The 15,785-nt window shown below is 38.2% G+C and overlaps 1 protein-coding gene across 4 annotated transcripts in view; it reads left to right on the forward strand.

Annotated features, from left to right (window-relative positions):
• LOC106604216 (glutamate receptor 3) overlaps window positions 1-15,785 on the forward strand; it is a 300,167-nt gene that overhangs the window by 140,597 nt on the left and 143,785 nt on the right. The gene's annotated exons all lie outside the window — the stretch shown is intronic.

The raw sequence follows: 15,785 nt of genomic DNA on the forward strand, positions 1-15,785 counted from the left end.
CCAGCCCTCCTCTAGTTAATTATATAGAGATCATCAGCCCTCCTCTAGTTAATAATATAGAGATCAGCCCTCCTCTATTTAATAATATAGAGATCAGCCCTCCTCTAGTTAATAATGTAGAGATCAGCCCTCCTCTAGTTAATAATATAGAGATCACCAGCTCTCCTCTAGTTAATAATATAGAGATCACCAGCCCTCCTCTAGTTAATAATATAGAGATCATCAGCCCTCCTCTAGTTAATAATATAGAGATCACCAGCCCTCCTCTAGTTAATAATATAGAGATCACCAGCCCTCCTCTAGTTAATAATATAGAGATCATCAGCCCTCGTCTAGTTAATAATATAGAGATCAGCAGCCCTCTTCTAGTTAATAATATAGAGATCAGCCCTCCTCTAGTTAATAATATAGAGATCATCAGCCCTCCTCTAGTTAATAATATAGAGATCAGCCCTCCTCTAGTTAATAATATAGAGATCATCAGCCCTCCTCTAGTTAATAATATAGAGATCAGCCCTCCTCTAGTTAATAATATAGAGATCAGCCCTCCTCTAGTTAATAATATAGAGATCAGCCCTCCTCTAGTTGGTAATATAGAGATCACCAGCCCTCCTCTAGTTAATAATATAGAGATCAGCCCTCCTCTAGTTAATAATATAGAGATCACCAGCCCTCCTCTAGTTAATAATATAGAGATCAGCCCTCCTCTAGTTAATAATATAGAGATCCAGCCCTCCTCTAGTTAATAATATAGAGATCACAGCCCTCCTCTAGTTAATAATATAGAGATCAGCAGCCCTCCTCTAGTTAATAATATAGAGATCACCAGCCCTCCTCTAGTTAATAATATAGAGATCAGCCCTCCTCTAGTTAATAATATAGAGATCACCAGGCCTCCTCTAGTTAATAATATAGAGATACAGCCCTCCTCTAGTTAATAATATAGAGATACAGCCCTCCTCTAGTTAATAATATAGAGATCACCAGCCCTCCTCAAGTTAATAATATAGAGATCAGCAGCTCTCCTCTAGTTAATAATATAGAGATCACCAGCCCTCCTCTAGTTAATAATATAGAGATCACCAGCCCTCTTCTAGTTAATAATATAGAGATCAGCAGCTCTCCTCTAGTTAATAATATAGAGATCACCAGCCCTCCTCTAGTTAATAATATAGAGATCAGCCTCTCCTCTAGTTAATAATATAGAGATCACCAGCCCTCCTCTAGTTAATAATAAAGAGATCAGCCCTCCTCTAGTTAGTAATATAGAGATCACCAGCCCTCCTCTAGTTAATAATATAGAGATCAGCCCTCCTCTTGTTAATAATATAGAGATCACCAGCCCTCCTCTAGTTAGCAATATAGAGATCATCAGCCCTCCTCTAGTTAATAATATAGAGATCACCAGCCCTCCTCTAGTTAATAATATAGAGTATCAGCCCTCCTCTAGTTAATAATGTAGAGATCAGCCCTCCTCTAGTTAATAATGTAGAGATCACCAGCCCTCCTCTAGTTAATAATATAGAGATCATCAGCCCTCCTCTAGTTAATAATATAGAGATCAGCCCTCCTCTAGTTAATAATATAGAGATCACCAGCCCTCCTCTAGTTAATAATATAGAGATCAGCCCTCCTCTAGTTGGTAATATAGAGATCACCAGCCCTCCTCTAGTTAATAATATAGAGATCACCAGCCCTCCTCTAGTTGGTAATATAGAGATCATCAGCCCTCCTCTAGTTAATAATATAGAGATCCCAGCCCTCCTCTAGTTAATAATATAGAGATCACCAGCCCTCCTCTAGTTAATAATATAGAGATCAGCCCTCCTCTAGTTGATAATATAGAGATCATCAGCCCTCCTCTAGTTAATAATATAGAGATCAGCCCTCCTCTAGTTGGAATAATATAGAGATCAGCCCTCCTCTAGTTAATAATATAGAGATCACCAGCCCTCCTCTAGTTAATAATATAGAGATCCCAGCCCTCCTCTAGTTAATAATATAGAGATACAGCCCTCCTCTAGTTAATAATATAGAGATCACCAGCCCTCCTCTAGTTAATAATATAGAGATCACAGCCCTCCTCTAGTTAATAATATAGAGATCACAGCCCTCCTCTAGTTAATAATATAGAGATCAGCCCTCCTCTAGTTAATAATATAGAGATCAGCCCTCCTCTAGTTAATAATATAGAGATCCAGCCCTCCTCTAGTTAATAATATAGAGATCAGCCCTCCTCTAGTTAATAATATAGAGATCACCAGCCCTCCTCTAGTTAATAATATAGAGATACCAGCCCTCCTCTAGTTAATAATATAGAGATCAGCCCTCCTCTAGTTAATAATATAGAGATCACCAGCCCTCCTCTAGTTAATAATATAGAGATCAGCCCTCCTCTTGTTAACAATATAGAGATCAGCCCTCCTCTAGTTAATAATACAGAGATCACCAGCCCTCCTCTAGTTAATAATATAGAGATCAGCCCTCCTCTAGTTAATAATATAGAGATCAGCCCTCCTCTAGTTAATAATATAGAGATCACCAGCCCTCCTCTAGTTAATAATATAGAGATCACCAGCCCTCCTCTAGTTAATAATATAGAGATCAGCCCTCCTCTAGTTAATAATATAGAGATCACAGCCCTCCTCTAGTTAATAATATAGAGATCACCAGCCCTCCTCTAGTTAATAATATAGAGATCAGCCCTCCTCTAGTTAATAATATAGAGATCACCAGCCCTCCTCTAGTTAATAATATAGAGATCAGCCCTCCTCTAGTTAATAATATAGAGATCAGCCCTCCTCTAGTTAATAATATAGAGATCACCAGCCCTCCTCTAGTTAATAATATAGAGATCAGCCCTCCTCTAGTTAATAATATAGAGATCAGCCCTCCTCTAGTTAATAATATAGAGATCACAGCCCTCCTCTAGTTAATAATATAGAGATCACCAGCCCTCCTCTAGTTAATAATATAGAGATCAGCCCTCCTCTAGTTAATAATATAGAGATCACCAGCCCTCCTCTAGTTAATAATATAGAGATCACCAGCCCTCCTCTAGTTAATAATATAGAGATCAGCCCTCCTCTAGTTAATAATATAGAGATCACCAGCCCTCCTCTAGTTAATAATATAGAGTATCAGCCCTCCTCTAGTTAATAATATAGAGATCACCAGCCCTCCTCTAGTTAATAATATAGAGATCACCAGCCCTCCTCTAGTTAATAATATAGAGATCAGCCCTCCTCTAGTTGGTAATATAGAGATCACCAGCCCTCCTCTAGTTAATAATATAGAGATACCAGCCCTCCTCTAGTTAATAATATAGAGATCAGCCCTCCTCTAGTTAATAATATAGAGATCACCAGCCCTCCTCTAGTTAATAATATAGAGATCAGCCCTCCTCTAGTTGGTAATATAGAGATCATCAGCCCTCCTCTAGTTAATAATATAGAGATCACCAGCCCTCCTCTAGTTAATAATATAGAGATCAGCCCTCCTCTAGTTAATAATATAGAGATCACCAGCCCTCCTCTAGTTAATAATATAGAGATCACCAGCCCTCCTCTAGTTAATAATATAGAGATCATCAGCCCTCCTCTAGTTAATAATATAGAGATCCAGCCCTCCTCTAGTTAATAATATAGAGATCAGCCCTCCTCTAGTTAATAATAAAGAGATCACAGCCCTCCTCTAGTTAATAATATAGAGATCACCAGCCCTCCTCTAGTTAATAATATAGAGATCACCAGCCCTCCTCTAGTTAATAATATAGAGATCAGCCCTCCTCTAGTTAATAATATAGAGATCACCAGCCCTCCTCTAGTTAATAATATAGAGATCACCAGCCCTCCTCTAGTTAATAATATAGAGATCAGCCCTCCTCTAGTTAATAATATAGAGATCACCAGCCCTCCTCTAGTTAATAATATAGAGATCAGCCCTCCTCTAGTTGGCAATATAGAGATCATCAGCCCTCCTCTAGTTAATAATATAGAGATCAGCCCTCCTCTAGTTAATATAGAGATCAGCCCTCCTCTAGTTAGTAATATAGAGATCACCAGCCCTCCTCTAGTTAATAATATAGAGATCAGCCCTCCTCTAGTTAATAATATAGAGATCACCAGCCCTCCTCTAGTTAATAATATAGAGATCACCAGCCCTCCTCTAGTTGGTAATATAGAGATCATCAGCCCTCCTCTAGTTAATAATATAGAGATCAGCCCTCCTCTAGTTAATAATATAGAGATCAGCCCTCCTCTAGTTAATAATATAGAGATCAGCCCTCCTCTAGTTAATAATATAGAGATCACCAGCCCTCCTCTAGTTAATAATATAGAGATCAGCCCTCCTCTAGTTAATAATATAGAGATCACAGCCCTCCTCTAGTTAATAATATAGAGATCACCAGCCCTCCTCTAGTTAATAATATAGAGATCACCAGCCCTCCTCTTGTTAATAATATAGAGATCCAGCCCTCCTCTAGTTGCTACAGAGATCAGCCCTCCTCTAGTTAATAATATAGAGATCACCAGCCCTCCTCTAGTTAATAATATAGAGATCAGCCCTCCTCTAGTTAATAATATAGAGATCAGCCCTCCTCTAGTTAATAATATAGAGATCACCAGCCCTCCTCTAGTTAATAATATAGAGATCAGCCCTCCTCTAGTTAATAATATAGAGATCACCAGCCCTCCTCTAGTTAATAATATAGAGATCACCAGCCCTCCTCTAGTTGGTAATATAGAGATCATCAGCCCTCCTCTAGTTAATAATATAGAGATCAGCCCTCCTCTAGTTAATCATTTAGAGATCAACCCTCCTCTAGTTAATAATATAGAGATCAGCCCTCCTCTAGTTGGTAATATAGAGATCATCAGCCCTCCTCTAGTTAATAATATAGAGATCAGCCCTCCTCTAGTTAATAATATAGAGATCAGCCCTCCTCTAGTTAATAATATAGAGATCACCAGCCCTCCTCTAGTTAATAATATAGAGATCAGCCCTCCTCTAGTTAATAATATAGAGATCACCAGCCCTCCTCTAGTTAATAATATAGAGATCACCAGCCCTCCTCTAGTTGGTAATATAGAGATCATCAGCCCTCCTCTAGTTAATAATATAGAGATCAGCCCTCCTCTAGTTAATAATATAGAGATCCAGCCCTCCTCTAGTTGATAATATAGAGATCACCAGCCCTCCTCTAGTTAATAATATAGAGATCATCAGCCCTCCTCTAGTTAATAATATAGAGATCACCAGCCCTCCTCTAGTTAATAATATAGAGATCACCAGCCCTCCTCTAGTTAATAATATAGAGATCAGCCCTCCTCTAGTTAATAATATAGAGATCACCAGCCCTCCTCTAGTTAATAATATAGAGATCACCAGCCCTCCTCTAGTTAATAATATAGAGATCAGCCCTCCTCTAGTTGATAATATAGAGATCACCAGCCCTCCTCTAGTTAATAATATAGAGATATCAGCCCTCCTCTAGTTAATAATATAGAGATCACCAGCCCTCCTCTAGTTAATAATATAGAGATCACCAGCCCTCCTCTAGTTAATAATATAGAGATCAGCCCTCCTCTAGTTAATAATATAGAGATCACCAGCCCTCCTCTAGTTAATAATATAGAGATCAGCCCTCCTCTAGTTAATAATATAGAGATCAGCCCTCCTCTAGTTAATAATATAGAGATCACCAGCCCTCCTCTAGTTAATAATATAGAGATCACCAGCCCTCCTCTTGTTAATAATATAGAGATCAGCCCTCCTCTAGTTAATAATATAGAGATCCAGCCCTCCTCTAGTTAAGAATATAGAGATCAGCCCTCCTCTAGTTAATAATATAGAGATCACCAGCCCTCCTCTAGTTAATAATATAGAGATCAGCCCTCCTCTAGTTGGTAATATAGAGATCACCAGCCCTCCTCTAGTTAATAATATAGAGATCAGCCCTCCTCTAGTTAATAATATAGAGATCACCAGCCCTCCTCTAGTTGGTAATATAGAGATCATCAGCCCTCCTCTAGTTAATAATATAGAGATCAGCCCTCCTCTAGTTAATAATATAGAGATCCAGCCCTCCTCTAGTTAATATAGAGATCAGCCCTCCTCTAGTTAATAATATAGAGATCAGCCCTCCTCTAGTTAATAATATAGAGATCAGCCCTCCTCTAGTTAATAATATAGAGATCACCAGCCCTCCTCTAGTTAATAATATAGAGATCAGCCCTCCTCTAGTTAATAATATAGAGATCACCAGCCCTCCTCTAGTTAATAATATAGAGATCACCAGCCCTCCTCTAGTTGGTAATATAGAGATCATCAGCCCTCCTCTAGTTAATAATATAGAGATCAGCCCTCCTCTAGTTAATAATATAGAGATCAACCCTCCTCTATTTAATAATATAGAGATCAGCCCTCCTCTAGTTGGTAATATAGAGATCACCAGCCCTCCTCTAGTTAATAATATAGAGATCAGCCCTCCTCTAGTTAATAATATAGAGATCAGCCCTCCTCTAGTTAATAATATAGAGATCACCAGCCCTCCTCTAGTTAATAATATAGAGATCAGCCCTCCTCTAGTTAATAATATAGAGATCACCAGCCCTCCTCTAGTTAATAATATAGAGATCACCAGCCCTCCTCTAGTTGGTAATATAGAGATCATCAGCCCTCCTCTAGTTAATAATATAGAGATCAGCCCTCCTCTAGTTAATAATATAGAGATCAGCCCTCCTCTAGTTAATAATATAGAGATCACCAGCCCTCCTCTAGTTAATAATATAGAGATTATCAGCCCTCCTCTAGTTAATAATATAGAGATCACCAGCCCTCCTCATGTTAATAATATAGAGATCACCAGCCCTCCTCTAGTTAATAATATAGAGATCAGCCCTCCTCTAGTTAATAATATAGAGATCACCAGCCCTCCTCATGTTAATAATATAGAGATCACCAGCCCTCCTCTAGTTAATAATATAGAGATCAGCCCTCCTCTAGTTAATAATGTAGAGATCACCAGCCCTCCTCTAGTTAATAATATAGAGATCATCAGCCCTCCTCTAGTTAATAATATAGAGATCACCAGCCCTCCTCTAGTTAATAATATAGAGATCACCAGCCCTCCTCTAGTTAATAATATAGAGATCAGCCCTCCTCTAGTTAATAATATAGAGATCACCAGCCCTCCTCTAGTTAATAATATAGAGATCAGCCCTCCTCTAGTTAATAATATAGAGATCAGCCCTCCTCTAGTTAATAATATAGAGATCACCAGCCCTCCTCTAGTTAATAATATAGAGATCACCAGCCCTCCTCTAGTTAATAATATAGAGATCAGCCCTCCTCTAGTTAATAATATAGAGATCAGCCCTCCTCTAGTTAATAATATAGAGATCAGCCCTCCTCTAGTTAATAATATAGAGATCACCAGCCCTCCTCTAGTTAACAATATAGAGATCAGCCCTCCTCTAGTTGGTAATATAGAGATCATCAGCCCTCCTCTAGTTAATAATATAGAGATCAGCCCTCCTCTAGTTAATAATTTAGAGATCAACCCTCCTCTATTTAATAATATAGAGATCAGCCCTCCTCTAGTTGGTAATATAGAGATCATCAGCCCTCCTCTAGTTAATAATATAGAGATCAGCCCTCCTCTAGTTAATATATTATAGAGATCAGCCCTCCTCTAGTTAGTAATATAGAGATCAGCCCTCCTCTAGTTGGTAATATAGAGATCATCAGCCCTCCTCTAGTTAATAATATAGAGATCAGCCCTCCTCTAGTTATTAATATAGAGATCAGCCCTCCTCTAGTTAATAATATAGAGATCAGCCCTCCTCTAGTTAATAATATAGAGATCACCAGCCCTCCTCTAGTTAATAATATAGAGATCAGCCCTCCTCTAGTTAATAATATAGAGATCAGCCCTCCTCTAGTTAATAATATAGAGATCACCAGCCCTCCTCTAGTTAATAATATAGAGATCAGCCCTCCTCTAGTTAATAATGTAGAGATCACCAGCCCTCCTCTAGTTAATAATATAGAGATCAGCCCTCCTCTAGTTAATAATGTAGAGATCACCAGCCCTCCTCTAGTTAATAATATAGAGATCATCAGCCCTCCTCTAGTTAATAATATAGAGATCACCAGCCCTCCTATAGTTAATAATATAGAGATCAGCCCTCCTCTAGTTAATCATTTAGAGATCAACCCTCCTCTATTTAATAATATAGAGATCAGCCCTCCTCTAGTTGGTAATATAGAGATCATCAGACCTCCTCTAGTTAATAATATAGAGATCAGCCCTCCTCTAGTTAATAATATAGAGATCAGCCCTCCTCTAGTTAATAATATAGAGATCACCAGCCCTCCTCTAGTTAATAATATAGAGATCAGCCCTCCTCTAGTTAATAATATAGAGATCACCAGCCCTCCTCTAGTTAATAATATAGAGATCACCAGCCCTCCTCTAGTTGGTAATATAGAGATCATCAGCCCTCCTCTAGTTAATAATGTAGAGATCAGCCCTCCTCTAGTTAATCATTTAGAGATCAACCCTCCTCTATTTAATAATATAGAGATCAGCCCTCCTCTAGTTGGTAATATAGAGATCATCAGCCCTCCTCTAGTTAATAATATAGAGATCAGCCCTCCTCTAGTTAATAATATAGAGATCAGCCCTCCTCTAGTTAATAATATAGAGATCACCAGCCCTCCTCTAGTTAATAATATAGAGATCACCAGCCCTCCTCATGTTAATAATATAGAGATCACCAGCCCTCCTCTAGTTAATAATATAGAGATCAGCCCTCCTCTAGTTAATAATATAGAGATCAGCCCTCCTCTAGTTAATAATATAGAGATCAGCCCTCCTCTAGTTAATAATATAGAGATCAGCCCTCCTCTAGTTAATAATATAGAGATCACCAGCCCTCCTCTAGTTAATAATATAGAGATCAGCCCTCCTCTAGTTAATAATATAGAGATCACCAGCCCTCCTCTAGTTAATAATATAGAGATCACCAGCCCTCCTCTAGTTGGTAATATAGAGATCATCAGCCCTCCTCTAGTTAATAATATAGAGATCAGCCCTCCTCTAGTTAATAATATAGAGATCAGCCCTCCTCTATTTAATAATATAGAGATCAGCCCTCCTCTAGTTGGTAATATAGAGATCATCAGACCTCCTCTAGTTAATAATATAGAGATCAGCCCTCCTCTAGTTAATAATATAGAGATCAGCCCTCCTCTAGTTAATAATATAGAGATCACCAGCCCTCCTCTAGTTAATAATATAGAGATCAGCCCTCCTCTAGTTAATAATATAGAGATCACCAGCCCTCCTCTAGTTAATAATATAGAGATCACCAGCCCTCCTCTAGTTGGTAATATAGAGATCATCAGCCCTCCTCTAGTTAATAATATAGAGATCAGCCCTCCTCTAGTTAATAATATAGAGATCAGCCCTCCTCTAGTTAATAATATAGAGATCACCAGCCCTCCTCTAGTTAATAATATAGAGATTATCAGCCCTCCTCTAGTTAATAATATAGAGATCACCAGCCCTCCTCTTGTTAATAATATAGAGATCACCAGCCCTCCTCTAGTTAATAATATAGAGATCAGCCCTCCTCTAGTTAATAATATAGAGATCACCAGCCCTCCTCATGTTAATAATATAGAGATCACCAGCCCTCCTCTAGTTAATAATATAGAGATCAGCCCTCCTCTAGTTAATAATGTAGAGATCACCAGCCCTCCTCTAGTTAATAATATAGAGATTATCAGCCCTCCTCTAGTTAATAATATAGAGATCACCAGCCCTCCTCATGTTAATAATATAGAGATCACCAGCCCTCCTCTAGTTAATAATATAGAGATCAGCCCTCCTCTAGTTAATAATATAGAGATCACCAGCCCTCCTCTAGTTAATAATATAGAGATCAGCCCTCCTCTAGTTAATAATATAGAGATCAGCCCTCCTCTAGTTAATAATAGAGATCACCAGCCCTCCTCTAGTTAATAATATAGAGATCACCAGCCCTCCTCTAGTTAATAATATAGAGATCAGCCCTCCTCTAGTTAATAATATAGAGATCAGCCCTCCTCTAGTTAATAATATAGAGATCAGCCCTCCTCTAGTTAATAATATAGAGATCACCAGCCCTCCTCTAGTTAATAATATAGAGATCACCAGCCCTCCTCTAGTTGGTAATATAGAGATCATCAGCCCTCCTCTAGTTAATAATATAGAGATCAGCCCTCCTCTTGTTAATAATTTAGAGATCAACCCTCCTCTATTTAATAATATAGAGATCAGCCCTCCTCTAGTTAATAATATAGAGATCACCAGCCCTCCTCTATTTAATAATATAGAGATCAGCCCTTCTCTAGTTGGTAATATAGAGATCATCAGCCCTCCTCTAGTTAATAATATAGAGATCAGCCCTCCTCTAGTTATTAATATAGAGATCAGCCCTCCTCTAGTTAATAATATAGAGATCAGCCCTCCTCTAGTTAATAATAAAGAGATCACCAGCCCTCCTCTAATTAATAATTTAGAGATCAGCCCTTCTCTAGTTAATAATATAGAGATCAGCCCTCCTCTAGTTAATAATGTAGAGATCACCAGCCCTCCTCTAGTTAATAATATAGAGATCATCAGCCCTCCTATAGTTAATAATATAGAGATCAGCCCTCCTCTAGTTAATAATATAGAGATCAGCCCTCCTCTAGTTAATAATGTAGAGATCACCAGCCCTCCTCATGTTAATAATATAGAGATCACCAGCCCTCCTCTAGTTAATAATATAGAGATCAGCCCTCCTCTAGTTAATAATATAGAGATCAGCCCTCCTCTAGTTAATAATATAGAGATCACCAGCCCTCCTCTAGTTAATAATATAGAGATAACCAGCCCTCCTCATGTTAATAATATAGAGATCATCAGCCCTCCTATAGTTAATAATATAGAGATCAGCCCTCCTCTAGTTAATAATGTAGAGATCACCAGCCCTCCTCTAGTTAATAATATAGAGATACAGCCCTCCTCTAGTTGGTAATATAGAGATCACCAGCCCTCCTCTAGTTAATAATATAGAGATCAGCCCTCCTCTAGTTAATAATAGAGATCAGCCCTCCTCTAGTTAATAATATAGAGATCACCAGCCCTCCTCTAGTTAATAATATAGAGATCATCAGCCCTCCTCTAGTTAATAATATAGAGATCACCAGCCCTCCTCATGTTAATAATATAGAGATCACCAGCCCTCCTCTAGTTAATAATATAGAGATCAGCCCTCCTCTAGTTAATAATATAGAGATCAGCCCTCCTCTAGTTAATAATATAGAGATCAGCCCTCCTCTAGTTAATAATATAGAGATCAGCCCTCCTCTAGTTAATAATATAGAGATCACCAGCCCTCCTCTAGTTAATAATATAGAGATCAGCCCTCCTCTAGTTAATAATATAGAGATCACCAGCCCTCCTCTAGTTAATAATATAGAGATCACCAGCCCTCCTCTAGTTGGTAATATAGAGATCATCAGCCCTCCTCTAGTTAATAATATAGAGATCAGCCCTCCTCTAGTTAATCATTTAGAGATCAACCCTCCTCTATTTAATAATATAGAGATCAGCCCTCCTCTAGTTGGTAATATAGAGATCATCAGCCCTCCTCTAGTTAATAATATAGAGATCAGCCCTCCTCTAGTTAATAATATAGAGATCAGCCCTCCTCTAGTTAATAATATAGAGATCACCAGCCCTCCTCTAGTTAATAATATAGAGATCAGCCCTCCTCTAGTTAATAATATAGAGATCACCAGCCCTCCTCTAGTTAATAATATAGAGATCACCAGCCCTCCTCTAGTTGGTAATATAGAGATCATCAGCCCTCCTCTAGTTAATAATATAGAGATCAGCCCTCCTCTAGTTAATAATATAGAGATCAGCCCTCCTCTAGTTAATAATATAGAGATCACCAGCCCTCCTCTAGTTAATAATATAGAGATTATCAGCCCTCCTCTAGTTAATAATATAGAGATCACCAGCCCTCCTCATGTTAATAATATAGAGATCACCAGCCCTCCTCTAGTTAATAATATAGAGATCAGCCCTCCTCTAGTTAATAATATAGAGATCACCAGCCCTCCTCATGTTAATAATATAGAGATCACCAGCCCTCCTCTAGTTAATAATATAGAGATCAGCCCTCCTCTAGTTAATAATATAGAGATCACCAGCCCTCCTCATGTTAATAATATAGAGATCACCAGCCCTCCTCTAGTTAATAATATAGAGATCAGCCCTCCTCTAGTTAATAATATAGAGATCACCAGCCCTCCTCTAGTTAATAATATAGAGATCAGCCCTCCTCTAGTTAATAATATAGAGATCAGCCCTCCTCTAGTTAATAATATAGAGATCACCAGCCCTCCTCTAGTTAATAATATAGAGATCACCAGCTCTCCTCTTGTTAATAATATTGAGATCAGCCCTCCTCTAGTTAATAATATAGAGATCAGCCCTCCTCTAGTTAATAATATAGAGATCAGCCCTCCTCTAGTTAATAATATAGAGATCACCAGCCCTCCTCTATTTAATAATATAGAGATCAGCCCTTCTCTAGTTGGTAATATAGAGATCATCAGCCCTCCTCTAGTTAATAATATAGAGATCAGCCCTCCTCTTGTTAATCATTTAGAGATCAACCCTCCTCTATTTAATAATATAGAGATCAGCCCTCCTCTAGTTGGTAATATAGAGATCATCAGCCCTCCTCTAGTTAATAATATAGAGATCAGCCCTCCTCTAGTTAATAATATAGAGATCAGCCCTCCTCTAGTTAATAATATAGAGATCATCAGCCCTCCTCTAGTTATTAATATAGAGATCAGCCCTCCTCTAGTTAATAATATAGAGATCAGCCCTCCTCTAGTTAATAATAAAGAGATCACCAGCCCTCCTCTAATTAATAATTTAGAGATCAGCCCTCCTCTAGTTAATAATATAGAGATCAGCCCTCCTCTAGTTAATAATGTAGAGATCACCAGCCCTCCTCTAGTTAATAATATAGAGATCATCAGCCCTCCTATAGTTAATAATATAGAGATCAGCCCTCCTCTAGTTAATAATATAGAGATCAGCCCTCCTCTAGTTAATAATGTAGAGATCACCAGCCCTCCTCATGTTAATAATATAGAGATCACCAGCCCTCCTCTAGTTAATAATATAGAGATCAGCCCTCCTCTAGTTAATAATATAGAGATCAGCCCTCCTCTAGTTAATAATATAGAGATCACCAGCCCTCCTCTAGTTAATAATATAGAGATAACCAGCCCTCCTCATGTTAATAATATAGAGATCATCAGCCCTCCTATAGTTAATAATATAGAGATCAGCCCTCCTCTAGTTAATAATGTAGAGATCACCAGCCCTCCTCATGTTAATAATATAGAGATCACCAGCCCTCCTCTAGTTAATAATATAGAGATCAGCCCTCCTCTAGTTAATAATATAGAGATCACCAGCCCTCCTCTAGTTAATAATATAGAGATCAGCCCTCCTCTAGTTAATAATATAGAGATCACCAGCCCTCCTCTAGTTAATAATATAGAGATCACCAGCCCTCCTCTAGTTGGTAATATAGAGATCATCAGCCCTCCTCTAGTTAATAATATAGAGATCAGCCCTCCTCTAGTTAATCATTTAGAGATCAACCCTCCTCTATTTAATAATATAGAGATCAGCCCTCCTCTAGTTGGTAATATAGAGATCATCAGACCTCCTCTAGTTAATAATATAGAGATCAGCCCTCCTCTAGTTAATAATATAGAGATCAGCCCTCCTCTAGTTAATAATATAGAGATCACCAGCCCTCCTCTAGTTAATAATATAGAGATCAGCCCTCCTCTAGTTAATAATATAGAGATCAGCGCCCTCCTCTAGTTAATAATATAGAGATCACCAGCCCTCCTCTAGTTAATAATATAGAGATCAGCCCTCCTCTAGTTAATAATATAGAGATCAGCCCTCCTCTAGTTAGTAATATAGAGATCACCAGCCCTCCTCTAGTTAATAATAATAGAGATCAGCCCTCCTCTAGTTAATAATATAGAGATCACCAGCCCTCCTCTAGTTAATAATATAGAGATCAGCCCTCCTCTAGTTAATAATATAGAGATTACCAGCCCTCCTCTAGTTAATAATATAGAGATCACCAGCTCTCCTCTAGTTAATAATATAGAGATCACCAGCCCTCCTCATGTTAATAATATAGAGATCACCAGCCCTCCTCTAGTTAATAATATAGAGATCAGCCCTCCTCTAGTTAATAATATAGAGATCAGCCCTCCTCTAGTTAATAATATAGAGATCACCAGCCCTCCTCATGTTAATAATATAGAGATCACCAGCCCTCCTCTAGTTAATAATATAGAGATCAGCCCTCCTCTAGTTAATAATATAGAGATCACCAGCCCTCCTCTAGTTAATAATATAGAGATCAGCCCTCCTCTAGTTAATAATATAGAGATCAGCCCTCCTCTAGTTAATAATATAGAGATCACCAGCCCTCCTCTAGTTAATAATATAGAGATCACCAGCTCTCCTCTTGTTAATAATATTGAGATCAGCCCTCCTCTAGTTAATAATATAGAGATCACCAGCCCTCCTCTAGTTAATAATATAGAGATCAGCCCTCCTCTAGTTAATAATATAGAGATCAGCCCTCCTCTAGTTAATAATATAGAGATCACCAGCCCTCCTCTAGTTAATAATATAGAGATCAGCCCTCCTCTAGTTAATAATATAGAGATCACCAGCCCTCCTCTAGTTAATAATATAGAGATCACCAGCCCTCCTCTAGTTGGTAATATAGAGATCATCAGCCCTCCTCTAGTTAATAATATAGAGATCAGCCCTCCTCTAGTTAATCATTTAGAGATCAACCCTCCTCTATTTAATAATATAGTGATCAGCCCTCCTCTAGTTAATAATATAGAGATCAGCCCTCCTCTAGTTAATAATATAGAGATCACCAGCCCTCCTCTAGTTAATAATATAGAGATCAGCCCTCCTCTAGTTAATAATATAGAGATCACCAGCTCTCCTCTAGTTAATAATATAGAGATCACCAGCCCTCCTCTAGTTAATAATATAGAGATCACCAGCCCTCCTCTAGTTAATAATATAGAGATCATCAGCCCTCGTCTAGTTAATAATATAGAGATCATCAGCCCTCCTCTAGTTAATAATATAGAGATCATCAGCCCTCCTCTAGTTAATAATATAGAGATCAGCCCTCCTCTTGTTAATAATATAGAGATCACCAGCCCTCCTCTAGTTAATAATATAGAGATCACCAGCCCTCCTCTAGTTAATAATATAGAGATCACCAGCCCTCCTCTAGTTAATAATATAGAGATCACCAGCCCTCCTCTAGTTAATAATATAGAGATCAGCCCTCCTCTAGTTAATAATATAGAGATTACCAGCCCTCCTCTAGTTAATAATATAGAGATCACAGCCCTCCTCTAGTTAATAATGTAGAGAACAGCCCTCCTCTAGTTAATAATATAGAGATCACCAGCCCTCCTCTAGTTAATAATATAGAGATCACCAGCCCTCCGCAGTTAAATAAACGTCATTCTTTCTGGTCAATGCACAATGACATCCACTGTCTGCCTTTTCTGACTAAAAGGTTATAATAAATAATGTCAGATTGTAATGGGGACAATTTACCTTCTGCCACCTCATAGATTAATTACCGATG

This window comes from Salmo salar, chromosome ssa05 (assembly GCF_905237065.1).
Source record: "Salmo salar chromosome ssa05, Ssal_v3.1, whole genome shotgun sequence".
In the NCBI taxonomy this organism is placed as follows: Eukaryota; Metazoa; Chordata; class Actinopteri; order Salmoniformes; family Salmonidae; genus Salmo; species Salmo salar.